Here is a 10,876-nt window from a genome sequence, read left to right as displayed (position 1 = left end):
GGTCATTTAAGTAGAAGTAATGTGAAGAAATTTGTTAATTTGGAGCTTTCTAGACTGAGAAAAGCCAGAAAATGTATTTTTGGCTTATGTGGATGAAAGACAACAACTCCCAGAATGCACTTGCTTCGCTGTCTCAGGAGGCCACGCCTACCGGTAAGAGTGCGCAGTTTAAAACAACAAAGCTAGCCTACGTGATGAGTTTGCGAGGGATTTAGAGATCGTCCAAAATGTCCGGGATTCGGCTTTTGCGTTCTACAGTCGCCATTCATTCATCATGTTTACTGTGGCGAGCAGGACGAGGCTGACGGCCGCGGGAGAACAGCGCGAGGCCGGTGGCATGATTACTGAGACGCGCCGGGTCTCGCATCTCTCACGGAGGAGCGGGAATTTTTCTTAGCAATGGTAAAACGCACATCAACCGATCACTTGTTTAGCGTTCATGTAAACACTACATTCATATTCACCGATCGGAATGAATTCAGTTAGATTGAAACAAAAGGTGTGCATGTAAACAAGGAATAGCGACCGCAGAAAGCAAAAGCTGAATCCCGTACATTTTGAACGATCTCGCCCGCCGGACAAGTCCGGGAAAAGGAGGATGGTTACTTACTCAGCTTTCTCCCTACTATTCAGCTTTCTCCACAGAACAAGAGCCTGCTAGCTTAGCTTCCAAAGAAAGACGGCTGACACTGTGTGCATTCTGTGAGTGAGATCCCACCTCCTATGGGCGGGCTGAAAACATGCGGAACAACGCCATCTACTGGCTGTAGTCTTTAGCCTCTGGCCAGAAAATCCTCCGATGACGCAAAATGACGATTTTTGCGTCATCGGAGGATTTTTTCCAGACAAAAAATACATAAATCTCTTGTCTCAGGGGGATATGAGGGTGGAAAGCATGGTAATTCGAAAATACTACAGGTTTTCTACTAATACAAAGCTTAATGCTAAATCCTGAAGTAACCCTTTAAGGTATACACTTACTTTTTTTTCTATGAAAAAGCTGACATTCGTCTGCGTAATAATGAGTAGACTGTGTTGACTTCCGCGAATGATAAGCCTTCCGATCTACTACAAGCGTTTAATAAAAAAAAAAAAAAAGAAGTGTATTTGAGTGCAAATCTATAGCATTTTACCGCAAAACAGAGAACTGGTACTTTACCCTATCAAATGATATATAATGCTGTTGGTGTGTGAACCAATCACGGACCAATATAAAACAAACAAGGACATTATCAGGTGTCCTAGGAACGTAAAAAAGGGAGGGGTTTGTAATAAATCTCGCGCGTCTTCTTCTCAGACACAATCTTTTATATATGGACAACGATAAATTTGGATTACTGTGGAGATAGAAGTTTTTGTACTGGTTAAATTTGACAGAAAATCAACATGGCCAAACGAAGATTCACTGCCGACTCGTGCCGAGCAAGCTGTTGCAATGATTTTTTTGAGAGCGATGAGAGTGATAACGGATCTGATCCAGACCGATTTGATCCAGATGAAGAGGATCAAATTCTGGACAGAATCGATCCATTTGAGGAGTAAGTATGAAGGCAATATTGCTGATAATATATTGTCTAATATGTATTGTGTCATTTTTTTTAGTACAATTATTTTATTGTCAGAAATAACGGTGCAGTAATCAAATAATGTGCGCCATTACTATTAGTAAGTAGATTTAAAAAATCATGGGCCTTTGTCTGCTACATAAACGGTAGTACAGTAGCCTATTGCTAAAATGAGATTGCAGATTAGGTCGCATGTAGTCCATCTTCATTTTTTGCATAGTAATAAGCTATATTTCGTTTACTTTGCTTGTCTATTTTATTGTAATGCTTTTAGGGAAATTTTATTGTAGCTTTTCAGAAATAATGGTGCAGTAAGCCTTATCTAAGGCCTGTACTATTTGTCTACATAAAGCTGAAATGGGGAGGGGGTTTGGTTTAGACATTGTATTTACTCATATTTTCTCATTTACATCATTTTTACTATGATAAAGTAGTATCATTTACATGATAGCCTACTAATATCATACTTTACATCATTACTATGATAATAGTAATAATAATTTTGTAGTTAGAAGTTCTATGACTCTTTACTTGATGTAAAAAATACACACATGATGATGAATAGCTAATCTTTATTTACCACACTGTAATAAAGGCTGTACAACTTTTGATATGTGGGAATGTAAACTAATAAAAAAAATCTGTGTGTTTTTTTTAGTCTAAATCAGGAAACCCCAGAGCAGCCGAGTAGCCTACATCCGCTGCTGAACCCAGGACCCAGACCGCTCGCCCTTTTCTACACAGCACCGCTTCTGGCCAATTACTTGATTGTAAATGTGTATCTTTCTTCTCTGTTATTATGTTATGTGTTTGTTTTATATGTTTGACAATGCAGTGGCTGTATTCGTGAGCCCAAAACAAATGTCCCATTGGGACAATAAAGTATACCTAACCTAAACTAACCTAACCTAATATTCTGTGTTTTTCCCCAAAAAAACATATGGTGACTACAGTCACAGAAATGTAAATATTTATTTTGTTTCTTTATATTTTTTCACCAAATTTTTTACAGGTGTTCTAAACCCTCTGAGGAATCAATATTTGATGTAAAATCCCTTATTCATTATGGTTTACTATTTCTATATAATAAAAAACAAACATTTGAACTTCCGTTTTTTGTATTTCTTGGTGATATATCACATCAGAACCCATACAAGTGTCTCAAGAAGTGTATTGTCAATGCATCCACCTTATAGCTGGGAGTCTATAGAATCCAGAAATATGACTCTCTTCACTCTGCTATGAAAATTGACCCTTCCAGAAGCCAAAATATTAACATAGTGCCTGGCGGACTTAAAACCCCTTAGACCTTGAAGGGTTAAGCAAGCGAACATGACAGAGAGTGATGACAGAGTGATGACATGACATTCAGTCAAAGTGAGCCCCTTCATGGCTGGCTATTATGGCTACAGGTCATAAGTCCCGCACGGTGTGACAAAAATTAGAGAAAAGACTAAAGTCCTTGTGAATGCAGTGTTGTTGTGGAGACCTCCAGTGGACACCCGTCTCTATTGCACTGCTAATCTGTTGCCATGGCAGCAAGGCCAATTGCCCGATTGACAGCAGGTGTGGAGCAATTACAGAGAGTGTTGTGAGAGGGACACGTATTCAGATGGGGCTTTAAAAATAGAGAGGAAGCAGACTGTCGTGTGGTTCTCCTCCCGTGAGATACTGTGTTTGTCGGCGGGCTGTTTTGTATTTGAGGCTGGGCTGTGAAGCGGGTAGTGATGGCAAAATGAGGCTTTCTGAACCACTGAGACCTCGCAGGCCATTGCTTCAGCTAAAGGTTCATTACTCGAAGCTTCATTCAACATTGCTCACTAGTGACACCTAGCTACTGTGCAAAGAAATAGCAGAAAAATTAATTCATTCTGAACCAGTAACCCCCAGCATACCCCCCCTCCCCCATCCCGTTTTATGTATTTTTTTTATTTTCTTCTCACTGTTAATGTCTGTAACCTTTCATTTGCAAGAATAAAAAGACCTGAGCAGACATTTTTGCCTGAGTATAAAATAAAATGTTTTTTTCTCTGTCTGAATTTACTTGTGCAGAGACAACTGTCACACACAGTTCATTAATTATTCATAAATTGTTTGGATAGTGACAGTATGAACAGCAAAAGTGAGATTGTGTTGAGTGCAGTGCTTATGGTGGAGGGAGTGTAATAAAGCAAACCAACAGAAAAGTGTGGGGTGGGAAAGATGAATAATTGTTTCTGGGGGGTTTTGTGCGTTGAACTGTTACTAGTTTTAGTGCAGTGTTGTGCTTATGGGACTGGGGATATAGAGGAGCAAACTGCAACACTGCAGTTTGAGGTGGGTGAAGAAAGAATTACAAATGATTTTTATTGAGGAACATAATCTTTTCAAGTGTGTTGGGGTTTAGACGATTCCTCTTCTTGGACAAAATCTCTCCAGCCTTGGAAAAGATCCTTTCACATGGAACAGAGGATGCAGGGGAACATAAAAACGCCAGTGCCAGCTGATATAAATGAGGATACATCAGCTTGTGTTGAGCCCAATATAGTAGTGGATCCTCAGATCTTGTGAGATTCACTTCTGTTAAATATCGGTCCACTTCTACAGTAGCATCTGCTGTTGCACTTGAGCTCCTTCTGCTGTGATGAACCGTGCTATCCAGTAGATGCCAAAGGTCACCTAATAATAAAGGTACAAAGAAAAAAAAAAACATTAACAATGGTTCACAGTACTAAACACTAATGTGAACATTCACACAACAAAGACATATACTACTTACTGTTGTTTGAAGATTGACCTGCTTCTGAAGAGGCTGGCAGCTGAGCTGGGGGTGTGTCGGTGGAAGCAGAATGGAGACCAGAACTTCTGATAACAGTAGCGCATTCAGATTTTAGTCTTGATACCGCTTCTTGCAGTTTCCCTTGACTTAAGAAACCCAGCTTTTTGAATCTGGGATCCAATAACGTGGGCATGGTCATCACACTTATTGATTCCAAATTTACTGCATGTTCCCTGACCCTCCGTACAAGGCTGTCACCCAGCTGCTTTGTTAGATTAGAATTGAGGCCTTCTAGCTTGCTCGTTACAGCGTGATTAAGCATCTTCATCATTGGTATCACTTTGGAGGCAGACACCCTTTTCTCTGCCGAAAGCTCTACTGTAGCCTGCCGGAAAGGGCCAAGAACATCTAAAGCCTCCTGGACTGCCTCATACTCCAGGGCTGTAGGAGGGGTGATGTCAGTCTTTAGAGAGGCCAGGGCTGCCCCCACTGGCTCTCTCAGCTGATAGAGACGTTCCAGCATGTTAAAAGTGCTGTTCCAGCGAGTGTCCACTTCAATTATCATTTTCAGAACTGGTCTCCCCATCTGCTCCTGTACTTGGGCCAGTCTCTCCTTTGCTGTAGTGCTGGTTCGGAAATAGGTCACAAGTTTCCTACATTTAGATCGAATGTCGTTGAAGGTGCTGATGTCATCAAAAGATTTCCTCACAATAAGGTTTAGAGCATGTGCAATGCATATTGCATGCCTAACATTCAATGACCTTACACATGCTATCATGTTGGCTGCTGCATCAGTTACCAGGCACTTCACTTTATCCTTTATGCCCCACTCCTCCATGAGCTTGGTATGTCCAGCAGCCAAGTTCTCAGCAGTATGGCTGTTAGGGAAATGCTCTACACCAAGTAAAATAGTGCAGAGCTTGTCATTGTCATCTATAAAATGGCAAGTAACTGCTAGGTAGGCATCCATGTTTAGGGATGTCCACATGTCCGAGGTAAGGCTTATAGCCGCAACTTTCTGCAGCTGCTCTCTGGCCTTCTCCTTAGCCTCCTTATATTTATGCTCAACCATGACCTTCAAAGCCTGTGAATAAAAATAAATGCAGAAAATAAATACTTGTAACTTGTTAAAAAATGATGAACCACTTTATTAATCACATACCTTTTGCGTTGGGATAACATAAGTGGGATCCAACACATGCAGGAGCTCCCTAAACCCATCATCATCCACAATGGAAAAGGGTTGGGAGTCCTTGATGACCATGTTCACCAGGGCCTCATTCACCATTTCTTTTTTGGAATCTATTATAAAATACAATGCATGTGTATTGTAGGAGGCTGAAATATTTTTTAAATGTTGGTTTTAAAATATATATATATATAGTATTATCAATTACTTTGACTACTTTGTGGATTGGTAGTAGTTTGTGCATGCTCATGCAGTGCTCGATAATGCCTGAGCATGGAGGAGGTGTTATTGCTGTATGTCAGCTCCTTCAGGCACAGCAAGCATTTCACCTTGAAACATAAATTAATAGACATGAAATATAATACAGTTATATAGTGAGGATAATTTTAATATCAAGACAGAATTTTGTTTTAAAAAATTAATAATACATATACCTTATTCTGACCAACCATTTCAAAAAACTCCCAGACTGGGGAGGTTTTCCTCTTTCTTGCTGACTCCATTACAAGGAAAAAGGTCAAAAAAGCAAACAAATCCAAAAGGGCAATCCAAATCAAAAAGCAGTCCAGTTCAGGTCCAAAAATCCAAAGCAATCCAAATAATCTTATGTAATTAATATATACTATACTATATACTATACTATACTATACTAATATATACTATACTATAATATACTATAATTAACAATAACAATATACTATAACTAATCTAACCTGATATAATGTAATAATATATAACCCTAACACATATATGACACAATAACGACGATGACACAACTCTCTAACTCTCTGACTCTAACTCTCTGACTCTCTGATTCTACTACAACTGATTCTACAACTCCTGACAACACCCACAAAGAGGCGCAAGTTTCGAACCCCTTTTATCCGGAAGCGACACTCAGACCGAACCGATGACGTATCCACACAAACCGAGGCCTCGTTTGTCATCAGTCACGTGATTTTCACTTAAACAATACAAGCCTCGAATCGCGGCTTCATCTGGCACGCCCATTTTTTCTCGACACACGCTCCGACGCCTCGGTTCATATGTCACATCACTAGAAGCGGGCGAAGATTGAAGCTGAGAAGTGGAAAGAAGAGAGTGAAGTATTTATCAACGAAAACCCAAGGAATATCGTCAGCAGTGGGGAAGACGTAAAGTGATGAGTATCGGATTCGTTGTTTATATGCACTAACATTGAAGTGGTGTTGAGAGTTTGGAAAGTGTGTGGCACGAGTGAACTAGTACACCGAGTGAATTGTTGATGTGTCTCCAACTTTTGTCCGCTCCTCGCTGAATGTGACGATCGCTGCACCCGTTTTCTGCTGTCTCTGGAGAGAAGTTGAGCCCTTGCGAGAGACGAGAGTCGATCTGGTGGGAGAGAGACCGGTGGGTGAGTGCTGGCCCGAATGCACGGTGTGCGAGTGGAATGCAGTGCCTGAAGTGACGATTCACACGGTTTGTGTTATGGAGTGAAGTTCATCGTGTGGAGAAGTAATAGTAGTCTGCTGTGCACTCTCTCCTTACAGTCTTTCACTCGCCGTCTCCAAGGAAGGTTTTGATATATCAAGCGCCCAACTTACCATTTTGAGATAGCCCGGCTCTGTTAATGCTGAATGTTTTATATTCTGTTGAACTGTTAAACCCTGCTACATTGTTACAGCGTACAGCTGAAGTGGAGTGTCTCGCTTAAAGCATCCTCCCCGCCTGGTGGTCTCCACACGCTCCTAACGAAAGCCGCTGCCCTGTTCAGAACGAGAGAAGGTATTGCAGCTGAATGTTTCATCTACGGTTGAACTGTTAAACCCTGCTACATTGTTACAGTGTACAGTTGAAGCGGAGCGTCTCGCTTAAAGCATCCTCCCTGCCTGGTGGTCTCCACACGCTCCTATCGAAAGTCGCTGCCCTGTTCAGAATGAGAGAAGGTATTGCAGCTGAATGTTTCATCTACTGTTGAATGGTTAAATCCTGTTGCATTGTTACAGTGTACAGCTGAAGTGGAGTGACTCGCTTAAAGCATCCTTCCTGCCTGGTGGTCTCCACACGCTCCTATCGAAAGTCGCTGCCCTGTTCAGAATGAGAGAAGGTATTGCAGCTGAATGTTTCATCTACTGTTGAATGGTTAAATCCTGCTACCTGGTTATAGCGCACAGCCGAGGTGGAGTGTCTCGCTCAAAGTGTCCTCCCCGCCTGGTGGTCTTCATACGCCCCATCGAAAGCTTCTGCCCTGTTCAGAAAGAGAGAAGGTATTTCGACTGAATGTTTATTGTGCTGTTGAATAGTTAAACCCTGCTACCTGGTTACAGCGCACAGCCGAAGTGGAGTGTCTCGCTCAAAGTGTCCTCCCCGCCTGGTGGTCTCCACATGCCCCATTGAAGGCCTCCGCCCTGTTCAGAAAGAGAGAAGGTATCACTGTTGAGCGCTTGTATACCGCTGAACCGTTGAACTCTGTTGTATTGTTGCAGTACACAGCCGAAGGGGAGCGTCTCGCTCAAAGTGTTCTTCTGCCTGGTGGCCCTCCATGCCTACGTTGCAAGCCGCTGCCCCTGTTGAGAAGGAAAAGGAATAGCTGCGGCACGTGCCTCGATCGAAGTGTCTTCCTGTTGTCCAAGGTTCCCTCACGTCTCGGCTAAAGGCCCCCGTTCTAACTGGTTTGGCATAAAGGACACTTACCGGGATATACTTACCTGTTTCCCCTCCTGGCCCGGTCCGCTCGCCACCTGTGTCCCTGTGCTTCGTCCGAGTCTGAGGCAACCGCTCCCTGGGTACTTACCTCTGGGGCAGCATCCGGGACTTGTTCCACTCCCGCCCATGAGTACTTACCTGGTTCCAGTCCGAATGGGGTCCGTATAACCACGACTTCCTCTTGAGTCCTGTAAAGAGTACTTACCCAGTGACCTACCTAGACGGTGTGAGTTTCCTCCTGATCCCTCTCCAACGAGCTGCAGGGCCGCCACGATCGTTCTCCCCTCTACGGTCCAGGGGGCCATCGAATTCCCTCTGGTGACAAGAAAGAAGATTTTAATTAGGATTCTTCAAATTACTGCTCTTAACTTAATAAAGAAAACTGTTATTCCTTTATTCCCTTGTCTGTCTGGTCCTTGACACGTTCCTCGAGGTGGTACCCGGTTTCCAGGGGTGGGTGCAGTCTGGCTTGGCCCACCCCGACCTGTGACACTAGCCTACTCTTCAAATATAGTTTCTCCAAACGTGTTTATTATTTTAGGTAGTTATTATCACGATAATCCATGTCCAAAAGTCCATTTCCTCGGATGAGATGGTTTTTATTTGTTATTTGACACTATAAACCATGCTATAAACACACACTGACCTCCTCGAGCTTTTATTTGGGCACTTCCGGTTACCGGCATTTTGAATTTGCATTAATTGCATATTAGTTAAATATTTAGTTTCACCCGAAACATTTAGATTCAACATTTAGATTTAGATTTAGATTGAACATTTAGATTCAACATTTAGATTTAGATTTAACATTTAGATTTAGATTTAAGATTTAGATTTAACATTTAGATTTAACATTTAGATTTAAAATTTAGATTTAGGTTTGACGGCTTGGGTTGGGAAACGCTTAACCACTCCCCTCAAATCAAAAGAGATGGAGAGGAGGAGCGCTAGAGTAAGACCCTGCCCTCTGTTCAATATTCCTTTTCACTGGTAAATACGTCACAACACTTGAGAAAAGTCGTTTGCAACTTCCGGTTCACGCGGACTTTAACATTTAGATTTAGATTTAACATTTAGATTTAACATTTAACATTTAGGTGTAACATTTAATATTTAGATTTAACTATTTAAAATATCTCTAAGTTTACCGTCAAAAATTCATACCAGTTTTTTAAACATTGTTTGAAGCTAAATGTGACAAAATGTTGCTGTTATTTTCAGCGTGAGCCGCTTTACAAACGGCGCCCCATACAAACTCAGTTTAAACCACCATCGAGTATTTATATCATATTCCGCTCGCAGTTTAAAATAGTGTTATGACATAAAACTAATAGAAATGTTATTCTGTATGACAAAATATTAAAGGGGGGGTGAAACACTCAGTTTCAGTCAATCTCATGTTAATCTTGAGTACCCTATAGAGTAGTATTGCATCCTTCATATCTCCAAAAAGTCTTTAGTTTTATTATATTTATAAAAGAAAGATAGGCTCTACCGAGTCTTTCCAGAAAAAACCGAGCGGCTGGAGGTGTGCCGTGTGGGCAGAGCGCCGATAGCTAACAACACACAGGCATTTGAAGCAGTTTTACTCACCGCCTGCGGTTCCAACGCACGACCGTGAACCTTTATCGTTGGGACTGCTCCATCCTTAAGTATTAGACTATCTGCAAATCCGGCGTCGAACTGGGCCTTGTTTATAAAACCTATGCAGCGCTGCCGATAATTTCCTGTTGAAGCGCGTTGATGTGCGCGGGTGCGCTTTTCCGAGAGAAATGCTCATATAAGGAGTTCCACTCTCGTCTACGTCATTAGATCCACGATCGAAAAAAAACAGCCGAAACTTGTACCAACCCGGAAGTAAGATTTTCGGCACAGAAATTCTCCGTTATTCGTCCAAAATATTTTTTTTTAACTTTGGCCATGTTTAGCGTGAGAATCCATCTCTTTAACACTGTAAACAACTCTGAATACATGAAACACCATTGTACCCCCCCTTTAAAAAAAAACATGTGATAATTATTTCTCCAAATATGCACACAATTGGATAAGAGCCCTGACGAATGTTAGTGAACACAAATAAACCTGAGAAAACATGATTGACTGCATTATGAGTGATGATTCCTATTCAAAATTCAAAATATTAATATTATATTTATTTATAATAAAGGGGTTAATAAATATGCAAGGGAAACATTTTCAAATACTGCACAAAGGTTTACTGATAACACACTTTACAGAACAGACATAGTCAACAATTCAAGTAACGCATCAGAGCCTCACAGACATCCCTGCCCTCCTCCTCTACAGCCTGTGCCAGTGCTCCTGAAGGTGAATCCCATGCACTCTCATAGGCCTCTCCATGACTCTCACATAGGTTATGTAGAGCACAGCATGTCAGCACCATAGTTTTCACAAGGTCCACCACACAGTCATTTCTTTTCATAAGGCAACGCCATCTTCCTTTTTTTCAACCACTACAAGTGCTCTGGATATTTTCATGTTGTAGACCCGCTGTTCCGCTGTCAGCCGTCCAGTGTCAATTAATGGTTTTAAGAGCCAGTTCTGCAAGGGATAGGCAGAGTCTCCAAGGATGTAGTAGCCAACATTCACCCCAGCAATGTTTTTGGTTCTAGCTGGTATGTGGTTTCCACAGCTTGCCACCTCAAAACCCGAGCATCA

This window comes from Squalius cephalus, assembly GCF_949319135.1.
Source record: "Squalius cephalus genome assembly, chromosome: 4".
In the NCBI taxonomy this organism is placed as follows: domain Eukaryota; kingdom Metazoa; phylum Chordata; class Actinopteri; order Cypriniformes; family Leuciscidae; genus Squalius; species Squalius cephalus.
This window is presented reverse-complemented; position numbering follows the sequence as displayed.